The sequence below is a fragment of the Bombina bombina genome, chromosome 1 (assembly GCF_027579735.1).
Source record: "Bombina bombina isolate aBomBom1 chromosome 1, aBomBom1.pri, whole genome shotgun sequence".
NCBI classification, from domain to species: domain Eukaryota; kingdom Metazoa; phylum Chordata; class Amphibia; order Anura; family Bombinatoridae; genus Bombina; species Bombina bombina.
Genome location: NC_069499.1, coordinates 802789833 through 802809126, shown reverse-complemented (window position 1 = coordinate 802809126; position 19294 = coordinate 802789833).

Sequence of the window (19294 nt, the reverse complement as noted above, 5' to 3'; positions counted from 1 at the left end):
CTCACCTCATAAGCCATAGCCGCCGCCGGCCCGCCCCACCTGCATAGTTGCCAACATTTGAAAAAAAATTCCAGGGACACTTTGCAGCTAGCAATTACCTGCATGAAAAAAATTACCACACCCCCTTCCCTTAAGTTCCGCCCACTTTGCCAAACCCACATAATTAGCATCATTTAGCTCCACCTATTTTCTGGTGCAGATTATATATATAAATTAAAATAATTAAAATTAGTGACTTATTTCAATTTACCCTTACCCAAAATAAAAATGCATATACTGTACATAAACTAGGAATGACTTTACATGAAATGAATATTCTATTGCAAAAATTACATACTTAAATTGTTAAAGCATGTTATGTTTGCATTTACAACCCTCACTTCCTATGTGTTTAACCCCCGCAATAGTCAGTTGAATAAATACTGGTAAGTGGCCTATTATCTCCATAAACTCTGCCCATCTTTTTGTATTGCTTAAAGGGATATGAAAGTAAAAATAAACTTTCATTAGTTTAAGATACATCAATGTACTTATTTAATCAAGTATGTGCTGATCATCATCATCTCTGGTCCTGCATTTCTTATCTAACAATGGAATTTTGGAAATTCACACGCATTTGTTTAATTTAGAAATGACTCTCAATACTTGCACTACAACCCAGCTCTGCCTGTCAGTATCCAATAGATGTAAAACATGTACTCACCTAATCTATAAACATGTCTTAGCGCTTGAAGGTTCACTGAATTCTGCGTGAGAATTTCAAATAGTCTCTCAGGTGTTGCTTTTATAAGCTAACAGAGAAGGAGAAATTACACCACATTACACTTGTTTTAAATGAGTGTGTGATACTTACTGACATCAAGCTATCAGCTGGAAATTGTACTACATAGGGTTAATTACTGCAGTATTTACTACACATGCGCAACACAGAAAACAGCATAATAACAATATCTATACTGCTTACAATAATTATCACAGACACTTATCTGTAGTACTTTTGTATATGTATAATCTTTAAATGCAAGAATTCTATCAATAATCTGACGATTAGCAATAAAAATACTGGGCAAAAACGTAAAGGGACAGTCTACTCCAGAATTGTTATTATTTAATAAGATGGATAATCCCTTTATTACCCATTACTAAGTTTTGCATAACCAACACAGTTATATTAATACACCTTTTACCTCTGTGATTACCTTGTATCTAAACCTCTGTAGACTGTCCCCTTATCTCAGTTCTTTTGACAGACATGCATTTTAGCCAAATCAGTGCTGACGCATAAGGCCATGGGAGTGAGCACAATGTTATCTATATCTGTACTCTCCATATCGGCCACACACCTCACACACAGGCTCACCAGGGAGAGGCCAATGCTGACATTTTCTGAAGGATTTGAAAGGTTCGTCCTCAGTTCCCTCTAAAACAAGAGCAGGAATAGAATCTTGGGTAGAAGAGGGGACTGTCTGCAAGTTATGTTCTGAAGAAGGGACAGAATGTGCAAGAGGGTCTGGACAGGGGACAGATTGTGCAGGAGGGTGTGGACAGGAGCCAGAATGTGTAGGAGGGCTCGGAGAGGGGGCAAAAAGTATGGGAGGTCATGGAGATGGGGCAGAATGAGAGGGAGCAGATAATGCCTGATGAGCAGGGGAAGGGTCAGATACTGAGTAATGAGCAAGGGAAGGGACAGATACTGAGTGATGAGCAAGGGAAGGGGCAGATGTAGGGTCAGATACTGTGTGATGAGCAGATGATGAGTGATGAGCAAGAGAAGGGGCAGATATGGAGTGATGAGCAGGGGAAGGATCAGATACTTAGTGATAAGCAGGAGAAGGGGCAGATGAAGATTGATGAGCATGGGAAGGGGCAGATAATGAGTGAGGTGTAGGGGAGGGACAGAGACTGAGAAGTGATCAGGGGAAGCTACTGAGTGGTGAAGAGGGGAAGGGGCAGATACTGAGTAGTGAAGAGGAGAAGGGGTGGATACTGTGTGGTGAAGAGGAGAATCGTCAGATACTGAGTGGTGAAGAGGGGAAGGGGCAGATACTGAGTAGCAGGTTAAGCGGCAGGACTGGGTATATTTTGTACAGATGATAAGGAGGAGGCAAATTGGATTGAACTGGCAGGACAGACAGCAGAATCGGAGGAAGCGGCCAGATAAGTTGAGGAGGGGAAGAAAGTAAATTTTCCGGTAGTTTCCAGGTTTCCCACCAGCTCCGGTCTCTGCTCCCTCTCACTGCCGCTTCACAGGCCAAAGCAGTGGCACAAACACCATTACACACAGCTACCTGCTAATTGGCTAACTTTACTTGTTACTTGTTATCCCACCTCTTCCTGTCTCCATTGCTAAGAAACCAAATTGAGAGCCAATTAACAAACGGAATTTAGTATTTAGACCGAGTCTTGAAGCGCAAACTCATTTGCCCCAAACTTTATTAACAACATAAATTTGGTATGAAAATGTCAGTGAATCCATGCCACTGAAATAATTACTGGACACGTGCAGGTGTTAAACACTTCCTGTGTGCACTGAGCCATTAGCGGACAGAGAACTTATACACACTCCCCAGTGCTCGCCTGCTACACATTTTGCCGGGACAGTCCGGGACATTTAAATGGCCGGGACTGAGTCCCAAATTCTGGGACTGTCCCGGCAAAAACGGGACTGTTGGCAACTATGCACCTGACCCCCGCCCCACATTATACTAAGAGAGTAGAGACAAGTAAAGTTGTAACTTGAACTTGATTGATAATAATAATAAATATATTTTATATATGATATGAGTGCTGCTGGAGTCAGTGTGTGTGGGACTGGGACTTAGACAGTTAGCAGCAGCAGGACTTAGACAGTTAGCAGCAACACTGCAGCAGCCAGCCAACAGCTGGCTCTGAGCCCAGGCAGCCCAGCTGAGCTGCAGGCAGGCGGCCCACCGGGATTTTTCCCGGTATCCCGGCTGCCCAATCCGGCCCTGCGAGTCTGCAGGGGGCGGCGTATTGCTCTCCGCATTCAGCGATGTCTGTCGGACCTGATCCGCACTGTCGGATCTGGTCCGACAGACATATGATAAATAGGCCTCTTGGTCTTCTTTGCATTCATTTACAAAATGTTACCATTTTGATATATTTGCTTCTTCGGAAGCAGCTTTTGGTAGAAAGGTTCTTCAGGCAACTGTCTCAGTTTGATTCTAGTGCCTATGATTTAATTTTTTTAAATTTTTAAGAAAACTTAATTATTATTTTTTTATTTAATTTCTCAGCGGATATAACTGTTGTTATTTTATCCCTCCCTCTCTAGTGACTCGTGAACTTCCACATCTTGGGTATTATATCCCATATGTCACTAGCTCATGGACACTTGCCACTTACATGAAAGAAAACATAATTTATATAAGAACTTACTTGATAAATTAATTTCTTTCATAGTGGCAAGAGTCCATGAGACCTACCCTATTTTTTGTGGTTATTATTTTTTTGTATAAAGCGCATTATTTTTCCAGTTCCTCTTTTTGATGCTTTTTACTCCTTGTTTTTGTGGGAGGTGTATTTATAGGCATTTTGGAAACTTTGCCCCCTCCTGGTAGGAATGTATATCCCATGCGTCACTAGCTCATGGACTTTTGCCACTATGAAAGAAATTAATTTATCAGGTAAGTTCTTACATAAATTATGTTTTCTTTCATGTAAGTGGCAAGTGTCCATGAGCTAGTGACATATGGGATATAATACCCAAGATGTGGAAGTTCACGAGTCACTAGAGAGGGAGGGATAAAATAACAACAGTTATATCCGCTGAGAAATTAAATAAAAAAATAATAATTAAGTTTTCTTAAAAATTAAAAAAACTTAAATCATAGGCACTAGAATCAAACTGAGACAGTTGCCTGAAGAACCTTTCTTCCAAAAGCTGCTTCCGAAGAAGCAAACACATCAAAATGGTAACATTTTGTAAATGAATGCAAAGAAGACCAAGAGGCCTATTTATCATATGTCTGTCGGACCAGATCCGACAGTGCGGATCAGGTCCGACAGACATCGCTGAATGCGGAGAGCAATACGCCGCCCCCTGCAGACTCGCGGCCAATCGGCCACCAGCAGGGGAGTGTCAATCAACCCGATCGTACTCGATCGGGTTGAATTCCAGCTATGTCTGTCTGCCTGCTCAGAGCAGGCGGACAGGGTGATGGAGCAGCGGTCTGTAGCCTGCAGGCTCGCCAGAAACACGGGGCGTCAAGCTCCATTCAGAGCTTGATAGATAGGCCCCAAAGTGTCAGATCAGATAGAGGTCTGTCTCAGTAAATAAGTTGTATCAGAATATAATTAAAATTTGAATGTAAAAAATTATTGTTGCTGAACTAATTAGAACCCAAGGAAGTATAGGTTACTAAATTGGGTAACACAATATACAGCAGATTGATTCGATATCTTAAAGTAACTTTACACTAAAAAGATCAACTTCAAGATTGGTATAAGGAAGTTGAAATGGAAGATATCAGTTAAGTTTAGATAAATTTGACTGAATACTGCCTGAGAGTTGAACACAAAGCTATGAGAAAGTATGCAGCACAAGTTGGGGTTAAACAGGCTGAAGTTATGACAGACTGAACAGGAAAAAGTCACGCAACAAATGAAATGAAAAAAGTTTAAGCAACAGTACTTGCGGTTCTGTAAGGTCACGGATGTGCTGAGCTGTAGCCTGTGAATTAGATGTCCGGCGTGAAGAAGGTAAGGTGCTGCAATCCGTAACCTGTGAATGTACGAACGGGTGATTCAGGAGCAGGAGAGGTGACGACTGATCTAGTAGAATGAGCTGAAATACGCTGAAGCGGAGACTGCCCCGTCTTCAAATAAGCCTTGTGAATTAAAAAAATTCAACCAAGATGCGAAAGAAATGGCAAAGGCTTTCTGACCTTTTCTGGAACCAGAAAAAAATAACAAATAGACTGGAAGTCTTTCTGAAATCTTAAGTAGCCTCAACATAATATTTCTTACCAGATCCAAAGAATGTAAAGACCTTTCAAGAAAATTCTTAGGATTAGGACACAAGGAAGTAACAACAATTTCCCTATTAATGTTAGTTGAATTCACAACTTTTAGGCAAAAATTTAAACGAAGTCCACAAAACAGCTTATCTTGATGGAAAATCAGATAAGGAGACTCATAATAGAGAGCAGACAATTCAGAAAACTCTTCTAGCAGAAAGTAGATAAAAATCCAAAGAATGCATAGGCTCAAAAGAAAGAGCCTTCAAAATCTTTAAAACCAAATTGAGACTCCAAGGAGGAGAAATTGATTAAATAACAGGCTAGATACAAATCAAAGCCTGAACAAAACAGTGAATATCAGGAAGCTTAGCAATCTTTCTATGAAAAAAGACAGAAAGAGCAGATTTGTCCTTTCAAAGAATTTGCAGACAAACCTTTATCCAAACCATGCTGAAGAAACTGTAAAATCCTAGGAATTCTAAATGAATGCCAAGAATAATCATGAGTGGAACACCAAGAAATATATGTTTTCCAAACCCTATGATAAATCTTATTTGAAACAGACTTATGATCCTGTATCATAGTGTTAATTACGGAGTCAAAGAAACGTCTATGACAAAAACCTAAGCGTTCATTTTCCATGCCTTCAAATTTAGAGATTTGAGATCCTGATGAAAAACTAGGCCTTGAGACAGAAGTTCTGGCCTTAAAGGAAGTGGCCAAGGCTGGCAACTGGACACCCGGACAAGATCTGCATACCAAAACCTGTGACGTCATGCAGGTGCTATCAGAAACACATAAGATTGTTCCATTATGATCCTGGAGATCACCCTTGGAAGAAAAACCAGAGGCAGAAAAATGAAACCAGGTTGGTAAAACCAAGGAACTGCTAAAGCATCCACTATCTCCGCCTGAGGATTATTGGTCCTGGAAAGCTTCTTGTTTAGACGAGAGATCTATTTCTGGAAGACCCCACATCTGTACAAGATGAAAAAAACACATCTGGATGGAGAGAACACTCCCCCGAGTGTAAAGTCTGACTGCTGAGATAATCTGCTTCCCAATTGTCTATACCTGGGCTATGAATAGCAGAAATTTGATAAGAGTTGGATTCCGCCCAAGAAATTATCAGAGATACTTCTTTCATTACTGAAGGACTGCGAGTCCCTCCTTGATGATTGCCATATGCCACAGTTGTGATATTGCCTCTCTGAAAACAAATGTAAAGTTCTCTCTTCAATAGAGGCCAAGCCTGAGGAGCTCTGAAAATAGCACAGAGTTGTAAAATATTGATTGGTAACCTCGCCTCTTGAGGATTCCAAACCCCTTGTGGTGTCAGAAACCCCCAGACAGCTCCCCAACCTGTAAGACTTGCATCTGTTGAGATCACAGTCCAGGAAGAATGAACAAAGGAGGCCCTTTGAACAAATACGGTGATGGTTAAAACACCAAAATAGAGAGAGTTAAGTGGTTGGATTTAAGTATATCAACTGTGATATCTGAGTAGAATCCCTTCACCACAGGTGCAACATGCAAAGCTGTAGAGATCTCATATGAAAATGAGCAAAGGAGATTGCATCCAAGGCTGTAACCATGACCTAAAACTTCTATGCACATAGCCACTGAAGAGAATGATAGAGACTGAAGGTTTAGACAAGCTAAGACCAACTTCATTCGTCTCTTGTATGTAAGAGAAAAAAACAAAACATGGCCACTAAATCTATCTGGAAACCTAAAAAAGTGACCTATGTCTAAAGAATAAAGAAACTAAATTTAGCCTCCAACCATGTCTAGAAGAAACAACATTTAGTTGTTTTGTGTGAGATTTTGCTAAATGAAAAACATATATCTAGTACAAAGATATTGGCCAATATAAAATGTGAAATTATGAATGCACATCATTTGCAAAACAATGCAAAATTGCTGATATATGCTATAGGTTCCTTACACAAAGTATTCTGCTCTCTGATTACAGAAAGAAGAGCACAGAGAACCTTTGAGAAAATTATTGGTGAAGTTGCTAGACCAAAGGGAAGAGTGACAAAATGGTAATGTTTATCTAAAAAAGAGAATCTCAGAAAATTATAGTGGTCTGGATGAATCAAAATGTAAAGATAAGGGTCCTGGATTGGTCTGAAAAAATAATCCTTCTCTGGGACAATGAATAGATTTAAATAGAACCCCAATCCCTGTTCCTGCTGAGAAACTGGTGCAAACACCCCTGAAAACTCTAGATCTGAAACACACTTCAGAAAAACCTGAGTCTTCACAGGTTTTGTTGAAACATGAGTCAATAAAGAATCTTTCCAAGGAAGGTCTTATTCTAAAAAAAAACTATTCAATACCCTCGAGAAACAATATTATATGGATTTTGGACTGAATCTGTCTAAATGTCTTGAAATAACTTAATCAGCCCCTCACCAGAAGAACTGGATTGAGGGCTGCACCGTTATGCAGACTTAAGAGCCGGATTTGGTTCCTTATAAGGCTTGGATTCATTCCAATTCAGAGATTGTCTCCAAATAGAGCCAGAGGCCTTAGGGAAAAGAGAGGTTTTCAGTTCTCTATACAAACGAAAGGAACGAAAAACAATTGAGAGTTTTAAATTTACCTTTAAATTTCTTGTCTAGGGCCAAAAAAACTCCCTTACCCCCAGTAATAGAGGAACCAAACAAATTATTTCCCTGAAAAGATAGAAATAATAATTTACATTAGGACACTAGGTCATTATTTCAAGATTTAAGCCATAAAGCTATTCAAGTCAGAATAGCTAAAAATTTGACATTAAACTTAAATGACATCAAATATAGCAACATAAATAAAAACATTGTATGTTGAAATAAAATAACAATGTTATATACTTCAGTATCTAATAACTGCTGCGCTAAACTGTCCAACTAGAAAGTTGAAGCAGCAGCAACCTCAGCCATAGAAATAGCCGGTCTAAGTATAAAACCAGTATTAAAATATGCTCTTTTAAGGAAAGATTCAGGCTTCCTTAAAGGATTCTGAAAATAAGTAGTATCTTCCATTGAAATAATAGTACGTTCTCTAAACTAGCCATAAGTAAAAGATACAACTTCTTAAACCCAAAAGAAGGAAAAAAAGGTACCAGGTTAAGACTATTCTTAGCAATCATATTACTGATAGCATATGGAATAGGAAAAAACTTCAGGAGCAACCTCAAAAGTCTTTAACACATAATATAAACGATTATTAGCTTAGCTATTAGGAGGATTAGACTCCTTAATACCTAAAGTAAACAAAGCTTCCTTAATAGAGAACAAATATGTTCAATTGTAAAAAATAAAAAAATGTGTCAATTTCTGTCCCTGACGCAAGATCGTCTGAGTCAGAGGAACCCTCATCAGTAGAGAATACTTTAGTATACTTTGGTCAGTAAAATATGTTTTAAATTTGGAAAGAACTTTTACGTTTATTTGAAGACAAAATAGCAGTCATAGCCTTCTTATGGCTGCAGCAATAATATTTTTCATATCTGCAGGAATATCAGGTACATTAAACTGAGAAAGGATAACAGTATATGTATCTGTACTCAGCTTATATACAATAACACACTTAGCTTTGGTAAAATTGTGTTCAGGCAGATGAGTTCCTATAGTAACATCAGAGGCAGGATCTGTTTGAGACATATTGCAAAATGTAACAAAAAAGAAAAAATTACATTATAACAAAATATCCAATTTCCTCAAAATAACAGTTTTAGGAATGGGAAAAACATACTTATGATAAAATTCTATACAAAAGAAAAAAATCAAAAGCAAACATCATAGCCCTCTATAAACAAAAGAGAGCATTGAGCAAAAGAGGGAGAGACTTAATATAACAAATTTGAACGCAAATGCTGAGGAAAAAACTTTTGGCGTCAAAAAAATTAAAATTCAATAAAGACGGCAGAAATGATGCGACTCGCGTCATGACAGACTCGACTTAGCGGCAAAAAACTTCTCGCCAAAAATGACGCAATAAAGAGTAATATTTTGCACTATCACGAGCCTATTAGCCCACGAAAATGTAGAAAAAAACCAGACTCCAAGTTACAACTAACTGGAACCCCAGGTAATAAAAAAATACCTAAAATCTCCCATGAACATAATTTCCGTGCTGAAACTGTTACACTGCAAAGGGAAATACACAGACCTGACTCATGGCAAATATATGCAATATACATTAAAAACTTTATAATATAAAGTGCCAAACATAGCTGAGTGTCCTAAAAAATGAATATAATGTTATAATGTCTAAAAATGTAATGTCTAAAAAACTGCAACTGTGTTTCAAACTGCAAATTCCAAACTGCAAATTCCAAACTGCAAATTCCAAACTGCAAATTTTCAAAATAAAAGATAAAAAAGTGTCAATCCTGAGAAGTGATTTGGTGTACAAATTTAATCCAAAATCAGGTGGTTTTAGTGCTTGTCTCTTGGTTCACAGATGCCCCTAGAGGCTCTGGCCTCAGTAAGAGTTGGATGGTGTGAAGAAAGTAGTGAAAAAAAGGAAAGGAAAAAACAGACAAACTTGCTGCAAAAAGACCTGTGGGAAAAGAATAACAAATGCAATGTATAAAACAATCACAATTACAATCTCCTATTGCAATAAGGATTACCAGGTCAACGCGTTTCGGCCCTCTCTGGGCCTTTATCAAGACTGGTGTTTAGCAAGATTTGGTAGTCTTTTATAGCGGGTGGTAACATATTACCGGAAATGGTCAAGATTAGCCGTTTCCGGTTTGATTATGTGTTCTAATCTTAAATACGGTTATAGTCAAGCTATTGTGCATAATGACTACATAGCCTTGTAATATAAATCGTTTTTTTAACTCAGAAAAGGCTTTCAGAACCCTTCATGTGTGAGTTTAAAGACCTCCGTGTGTCATTTAAAATTAAGAGCAATACCGCTTGACGTCACTTCCAGTGGGTACTACTGCGGCTCAGAATCAAAGCTGCTTAATAATCTATTTGTACTTGCGTTTATATTTTATCCATATTGAGATATATTTTCGATCTTGCTTTGTAATATATGATGTATGTTATATATATATATTTTCTTTGTCGCTTCGCAAAAATAAAAACTATTTTGCTTTTCGATTTTTAGTCTGATTGCTATATGAGAAGTCCCATTGGTCGTGACGTCATGCCTTAGTATTGTCAATGCGCCTGGAAAAAGGACTGTCTCTCGAGGGAGAATGTAAAAGAATAATTAAAACCAAATATTATTATGGTGAAAAGTGAAAAAATTAAATTAAAGAATGGATGTTTTTATAGGAAATATTCTTTATCTGTTACTACAATAAACAATAAACATTATTCGGGCTATGATCCTAACAGAAAGTTTCCTTATGATATTAATAGCTGTTGTACTAAAATGAAGTGTGGTGGATAGTAAGGGGAATCTTACTTGAATAGGAGGGCCAATGGAAAGGGAAGGGTTTCCTTAATTTAAAAGAAGATTTTATTTTATTTACTTGCTAGAAGCAAGTCTAGTTTGCACTTAAAGGAAGCCGTTCTTAATATATAAAGTGCAGACCTTCATCTGTCTATTAGGCTGAAGTGTTGTTATTTAAATATGGTCATAGTGTTCCTAAAATTTCTAACATTTCTAACATTAGCCACTTAATCAGGTTAGGGGTGATCTTAGATGCAGATATATATATATTTATTCCTCTAACTATAAATTATCGTCATTATGAGCAGAACAATTTTCACTTAGGATATAAGTATTCTTTTATTTGGTAGAATAGGATTATCATTGGGGTTTATCATGGAGGAAATTTGTTCGCGTAATTTGCTGATCATGTCTGAATGAAAGTAAGTCTGAATGAAAGGATTCGCATGCTCTTAGATAGTATATATAAAATAAAAAATAAATGAAATAAATTAAAATAAAATAGACCACTGGGAGAATTTAACTATTAGTCAAGATGAATTCGACAGGGGTATGTTCTGAAGTTTTGTCCATGATTGAGTATTGAAGAGGAAGACACATTTTGTCTATAATTGGGCATTGAAGAGGGAGAAACAGTATGTTCTAACATGGAAGTACATTTAGGCGTGTTTGAAATGAAGTAGTGTTTATTTTGACTTCAGGAAAGAGGGGGGGTCCCATATACTACTAACTTCATACTAATTTACTCTTATAAGTGATATATTACTTGATATATTACTTTGTTCCTTTTGTTTTTGAAGGAACTATGTATTAGAGATGGGTCTTATTAAGTTCCACATACAACAGGAATGTGAGATGGTTTCCTGTTAACCTGCCTCTAAATGATCCTTGTTGGTTATGTCCAACATTTTTGGGCAGGGATGTGAAAAAGGAGGAATAGTATTTTCCAGCTGGACTATGATCTTATAATCTGCGGGGTTATAACTTTCTTTTTATATTTCAGAAGTTCAGTTCTTTTGATCTTGTCGACCTCTTGGATCTTCTGAGGTCGACAAGATCAAAAGAACTGAACTTCTGAAATATAAAAAGAAAGTGCACCCAATAGAGGAAGACAGTCTCAATGTGGTCATGATCACAGAATACAGTGAGAACAAGGGTATCATGGAAAAAATATTCCAGAAACACTGGTCACTTCTGAAAGACGATGACCTAATAGGTGACAAACTACCGTCAAAACCAAAGTTTGTGTATCGGAAGACTAAGAATCTATGAAGTAAACTGGCCCCCAGTATAGAAAAGAGGAAAAAACAGGGCATTGTGGATACATATGGAAGAGAAGTGAAAGGTTTCTTCCCCTGCCTGTCATGCAAAGCGTGTAAATGCGGCAAAAAAAACACAAAATTCTGCAGTTTTAACACTAAAGAAGAATACAAAGTGAATGAGCTGATGAGATGCCAAGACAGTGGAGTGATCTATATGTTACAGTGTTCGTGTGGTCTGAAGTATGTGGGCCAAACGTCAAGGGTCCTGAAAGATAGGATACGCAAACACTTGTTATTAATTGAAAAATTAAATATGGATACAGCCCTGTATAGACACTTCTCGACCAAACATAAGGGCAACATAAAAGATCTAACGTTTATAGGCATTCAGAAGATCAGAAAAGATTGGAGAGGCGGTAATTACACAAAAAAACTACTTACCGACGAATCAAAGTGGATATTCAATCTAGACTGCCTCCACCCAAGAGGACTGAATAATAAAGAAGACCTGTCCCACTTATGCAATTCGACCTGACCATAGTTGTGTATCTCTCTCCTCCAAGTACCAGTCTCTATATGAATTAGAGTATATGTCTCAATTTAGACTTTATCAGAGGTCTTAAATTCTGCTTCTATACCATTAGAAGGTATGATTTCCACCTGTGGCCTCAAGACAGATAAGCCATCATTTCTACTATACTTATACTCTTTCTAGGGCTAACAGACGTTATAACCCCGCAGATTATAAGATCATAGTCCAGCTGGAAAATACTATTCCCCCTTTTTCACATCCCTGCCCAAAAATGTTGGACATAACCAACAAGGATCATTTAGAGGCAGGTTAACAGGAAACCATCTCACATTCCTGTTGTATGTGGAACTTAAAGGGACACTCAAGTCAAAATTAAACTTCATGATTCAGATACAGCATGCATTTTTAAACAACTTTCCAATTTACTTCCATTAACAAAATGTGCACAGTCTTTTTATATTTACACTTTTTCAGTCACCAACTCCTACTGAGCATGTGCAAGAATTCACAGCATATACATATATGCATTTGTGATTGGCTGATGGCTGTCACATGGTACAGGGGGAGTGGAAATAGACATAACTTTTCAATTTATTTAACAAAAATGTACTATTAATTTGAAGTTCAGACTAAGTGCTATTGCATTGTCTTCTTATCATGCCTTTGTTGATTATGCAATTCTACAGTATTGACTGGTCCTTTAATAAGACCCATCTCTAATACATAGTTCCTTCAAAAACAAAAGGAACAAAGTAATATATCAAGTAATATATCACTTATAAGAGTAAATTAGTATGAAGTTAGCAGTATATGGGACCCCCCCTCTTTCCTGAAGTCAAAATAAACACTACTTCATTTCAAACACGCCTAAATGTACTTCCATGTTAGAACATACTGTGTCTCCCTCTTCAATGCCCAATTATAGACAAAATGTGTCTTCCTCTTCAATACTCAATCATGGACAAAACTTCAGAACATACCCCTGTCGAATTCATCTTGACTAATAGTTAAATTCTCCCAGTGGTCTATTTTATTTTAATTTATTTCATTTTATTTCATTTATTTTTTATTTTATATATACCATCTAAGAGCATGTGAATCCTTTCATTCAGACTTACTTTCATTCAGACATGATCAGCAAATTACACGAACAAATTTCCTCCATGATAAACCCCAATGATAATCCTATTCTACCAAATAAAAGAATACTTATATCCTAAGTGAAAATTGTTCTGCTCATAATGACGATAATTTATAGTTAGAGGAATAAATATATATATATATCTGCATCTAAGATCACCCCTAGCCTGATTAAGTGGCTAATGTTAGAAATGTTAGAAATTTTAGGAACACTATTACCATATTTAAATAACAACACTTCAGCCTAATAGACAGATGAAGGTCTGCACTTTATATATTAAGAACGGCTTCCTTTAAGTGCAAACTAGACTTGCTTCTAGCAAGTAAATAAAATAAAATCTTCTTTTAAATTAAGGAAACCCTTCCCTTTCCATTGGCCCTCCTATTCAAGTAAGATTCCCCTTACTATCCACCACACTTCATTTTAGTACAACAGCTATTAATAACATAAGGAAACTTTCTGTTAGGATCATAGCCCGAATAATGTTTATTGTTTATTGTAGTAACAGATAAAGAATATTTCCTATAAAAACATCCATTCTTTAATTTAATTTTTTCACTTTTCACCATAATAATATTTGGTTTTAATTATTCTTTTACATTCTCCCTCGAGAGACAGTCCTTTTTCCAGGCGCATTGACAATACTAAGGCATGACGTCACGACCAATGGGACTTCTCATATAGCAATCAGACTAAAAATCGAAAAGCAAAATAGTTTTTATTTTTGCGAAGCGACAAAGAAAATATATATATCAAACATACATCATATATTACAAAGCAAGATCGAAAATATATCTCAATATGGATAAAATATAAACGCAAGTACAAATAGATTATTAAGCAGCTTTGATTCTGAGCCGCAGTAGTACCCACTGGAAGTGACGTCAAGCGGTATCGCTCTTAATTTTAAATGACACACGGAGGTCTTTAAACTCACACATGAAGGGTTCTGAAAGCCTTTTCTGAGTTAAAAAAACGATTTATATTACAAGGCTATGTAGTCATTATGCACAATAGCTTGACTATAACCGTATTTAAGATTAGAACACATAATCAAACCGGAAACGGCTAATCTTGACCATTTCCGGTAATATGTTACCAACCGCTATAAAAGACTACCAAATCTTGCTAAACACCAGTCTTGATAAAGGCCCAGAGAGGGCCGAAACGCGTTGACCTGGTAAGCCTTATTGCAATAGGAGATTGTAATTGTGATTGTTTTATACATTGCATTTTTTATTCTTTTCCCACAGGTCTTTTTGCAGCAAGTTCGTTTTTGCAGCAAGTTTGTCTGTTTTTTCCTTTCCTTTTTTTCACTACTTTCTTCACACCATCCAACTCTTACTGAGGCCAGAGCCTCTAGGGGCATCTGTGAACCAAGAGACAAGCACTAAAACCACCTGATTTTGGATTAAATTTGTACACCAAATCACTTCTCAGGATTGACACTTTTTTATCTTTTATTTTGAAAATATGCAGTTTGGAATTTGCAGTTTGAAACACAGTTGCAGTTTTTTAGACATTACATTTTTAGACATTATATCTATTTCACTTTTTCTCCTTCTATTTGGATATTTGGAGCCCCTTTTTTGTGTTGGATTTTTCACATTTTTTACATCTTTTACATTATTTTTAAGGACACTTTTTAGTCACGTTTGATCCTTTTTTCTGTGACACCGCATTGTATTAATAACCTGGGATTAATTAATCCATAAGTGTTTTTATACACACCACCTATTGTTTAAGCATACCTCGCCAGATATTTTACTGTTACTTACTATGTTTTTATGTTAATTCAGCGTGGATTCATGCATTTGTGAATTTGTATACTTAATTTTATAATCGTTTTTATTTTGTATTAATAAAATACCTTTTAACTACATTTTTACCTTAGCCTTCGTATTGCTGGCGCCTGGACACACCCCTCATATTTGTTTCACACAAGGTGATAGCTAGGTATCACCGCCACAGGCATATAAGGTATAGGTGGCGCTGGGATACACTTCTACTTTATCTGTCCTAAAAAATGATATATACTTACCAGAAGACACCCATACACATATATCAGACAGCCAAACCAGTACTGAAACATATCAGCAGAGGTAATGGTAGGAGTATAATGTCAATCTGTAAAGGGAGGCAGCAGATGAATCCCTGTGACCGATTTACAGAGAGCCCTAGAATAGATTTCCCATAGGCAAAAACATGGTGTCATCAGGAAATACTCCCTTCACATCTCTCAGACACTGTACTTAGAGAGGAATTGGGCTTCAAAAGACTTAGAAGCACCTTTCACAGAAGAAAATCAAGCATATCTTGCTTTACCACCTTCACAGGAGGCAAAGTTTGTAAAATTGAAGTATGTGTGTGGTGGGAGGTGTATTTATAGGCATTTGAGGTTTGGGAAACATTGCCCCCTCCTGGTAAGAATGTATATCCCATACGTCACTAGCTCATGGACTCTTGCCAATTACATGAAAAAAATGGGATGGCTCCTAAGCTTACATTCCAGCTTGTTCAAATAAAGATACCAAAAGAACAAAGAAAATTTGATAAAAGGAGTAAATTAGAAAGTTGCTTACAGTGCTCTATCTGAATCATGAAAGAATATATTTGGGTTTTATATCCCTTTAAGGCTTCTAAAATATTGATCTGCAACCCCCATGTGTAAGCCATCACTTGTGTTATATGCCCTAAAGTCATCACTTCACATGTGGCTGTTGTATTTGGAGATATATTCACAACAGAAATAAAGTAATCAATTTTGACCTATTTGTAACTGCTTAGAAAACAATTTTGACAACAAAAGAAAAAAAAGAAAGTTGTAGGTAAATTATATACTCTGTGTGAGTCCCAGCATGCTAAGAATGTTTACACAACCCCCACTAACTGTGGTCAGGTTAAGACCTGCTGTAATGTTGTATATATAACATTTTCAATGCAAGAAACATTAATCTCTGTGTAAGAAGTTTGTGTTAGGTAAAAAAATTCATTTAAATATATAGAAAAATTAGTAAATTAGAACCACTAATCCCCATTGAGAACATAAAAACATTTATAAAATGATATAACACGAAGACCTTGAGATTTGTATATAAAATGTTCAGTTATGTGTAATGAAACAACTTTGCAATTTACTTTATTTTGCCACCTTTTTAATTAATTTAACTCGGACAATTGTTGATTTTTCAATTCACAAAACTTGAAATGCACCCTTCCGACCTACCAAGGCTAACCCTGCTACACATCTGCACCTTATTATCTTTAAAGGGACAGTCAAGTCAAAATTAAACTGTCATTCAGTTAGGGCATGCATTTTTAAACAACTTTTCAATTTATTTTTATCATCAAATTTGCTTTGTTCTTTTGGTATTCTTTGCTGAAAGCTAAACCTAAGTAGGCTCATAAACTGTTCTTTAAGCTGTTGAAGCTCATCTCAATGCATTTTGACAGTTTTTTACCGTTAGACAGTGCTTGTTCATGTCTGCCATATATATATAACATTGTGCTCACTTCTGTGGAGTTATGAGTCAGCAGTGATTGGCTAAAATGCAAGTCTGTCAAAAGAGCTGTGATAAGAGGCAGTCTGCCGAAGACAACTGAAATAAGGGGGCAGGCTGCAGAGGCTTAGATACAAGCTAATCACAGAGATAAAAAGTGTATTAATATAACCGTGTTGGTTATGCAGAACTGGGGAATGGGTAATAAAAGGATTATTATTATTCTTTATTTATAAAGCGCCAAAAGATTCCGCAGCGCTGCCCATGGGTACAAGCATAAAAGTACAATAAAGAAACAATACAATAAAAGACAAAATTTTACAGACAAATACAGGGGGAATTGAGGGCCCTATTCCCGTGGGAACATACAATCTAGATGTATCTATATATATCTTTTTTTCATTTTTATATTTTTTATTGAGGTTATTGTCATAACAACTTCAAATAAAGGACATAACATATTACAAGAAGTATTCAAAAACATTTTCTAAGGTTAGCCCGGTACCCAGAAGTGCTCAAGTAAATTATACAATTTTATTTAATCAAAACATTTCCTGAAAAACTCCAAAATGATAACTCTATAATGGTACCCAATAAGCTCAACTGAAACCTCATTTTATATTTTAAGGAATCTCCCTTAACTATTAGGAGGAGCCCCTCTTGGGCTCATGTAACCAAAGCTGCTTTCTAAAGGGAGTAAAATGATAAAAAATGGTCTCTCTTTGACCACAGGTATATTAAAGTAAGATTCTTAACTGATAACTGCAACTGAAGTATTTCTAAACAATAATAGCGGACAAGAGCCGCTTCATGTAAATTCCAGCCTAGATGCTGGATGTGAAGGATGGGGGGGGCGGAGGTAATTATATATGGGAACAATATAATATGAAAGGGCATTAAGTGTTGTAAAGTGAGAGCCAAACATATATGTTAATGGGTCTTAGTTTAGAAGCTTGAATATATACAACAAAATCTATAAATCCCTTGCCCATTTATTAAAAGTCTGAAAACTGCTCACTCAAGCATTAAAGAACGAAAGTGTACAAGAAATAATGTATATGCTTAAACTACACCTACAGCCCTAGGGGGGTAGTTATCAACGTGTCAACTTTCCTGCCTTCGCCGGCCCAATACACCCGCCTAAGCTCGCCTCACATCGCCGCCGCGGACCTGAAAAAATTCGCCTAAGTTATCAAGTAAAGCTGTCAAAAAGCCGCGGGGCGATGAGCAGCGGACTGTGAGAGTTATCACTCATCCGATCTCGCTGCTCTTCGGCTGTTTGACAGCTTTCTTGCTAGCCTGTCACTAAGCACTCACACTAAACTACACTGTTCTACCCCCTATACCAGCGCCCCCGGAACCCCCGCAACTAAATAAAGTTAGTAACCCCTAAACCGCCGCTCCTAGACCCTGCCGCAAGTCTTATAAATGTATTAACCCCTAAACCGCCACTCCCGGACACCGCTGCCACCTACATTATACCTAGTAACCCCTATCCTGCCCCCCCTATACTGTCGCCCTCTATAATAAAGTTATTAACCCCTATCCTGCTGATCCCGCACCTCGCCGCAAATAAATAAATAGTTTAACCCCTAAACTGCCGCTCCCTGAACCCGCAGCAACCTATATTAAATTTATTAACCCCTATCCTGCCCCCCACTACACCGCCGCCACTGTAATAAAATTATTAACCCCTAAACCTAAGTCTAACACTAACCCTAACACCCCCCTAACTTAAATATTAATTAAATAAATCTAAATCATATTTCTATTATGAACTAAGTTAATCCTATTTAAAACTAAATACTTACCTATAAAATAAACCCTAATATAGCTACAATATAAATAATAATTATATTGTAGCTATCTTAGGATTTATATTTAAGAAAAATTAAAGAAATTTGAACAGACTATAGAACAACTAAAAGAAGAAAAAATTCATCAGGGATTATCGAGACATGCAAGAAATCACAGATGATAATAAAAATGATATTGAGACAGACAAAGACAATGAGGTATGGGAAGACATAAAAACTCCAGACCCCTCCACAAGTAATTCTTTCAACTTCATTAACACAGGAAGCTCGCAGCCAATAGAATGCGAGCTCAATCTGATTGGCTGATTGGATCAGCCAATCGGATTGAACTTGAATCTGATTGGCTGATTCCATCAGCCAATCAGATTTTTCCTACCTTAATTCCGATTGGCTGATAGAATCCTATCAGCCAATCGGAATTGAAGGGACGCCATCTTGGATGACGTCCCTTAAAGGAGCCTTCATTCGTCGGTAGTCCGTTGGGAAAGAAGGATGTTCCGCGCCGGCGGGATGAAGATTCAAGACCCGGCTTCGAAGATGACCTCGCCCGGATAGAAGACTTCTTCAGCGCCTCTTGGAAGATGACCTCGCCCGGATGGAAGATTTCTTCAGCGCCGCTTGGAGGATCACTTCATCGGATGGAAGATTTCTTCA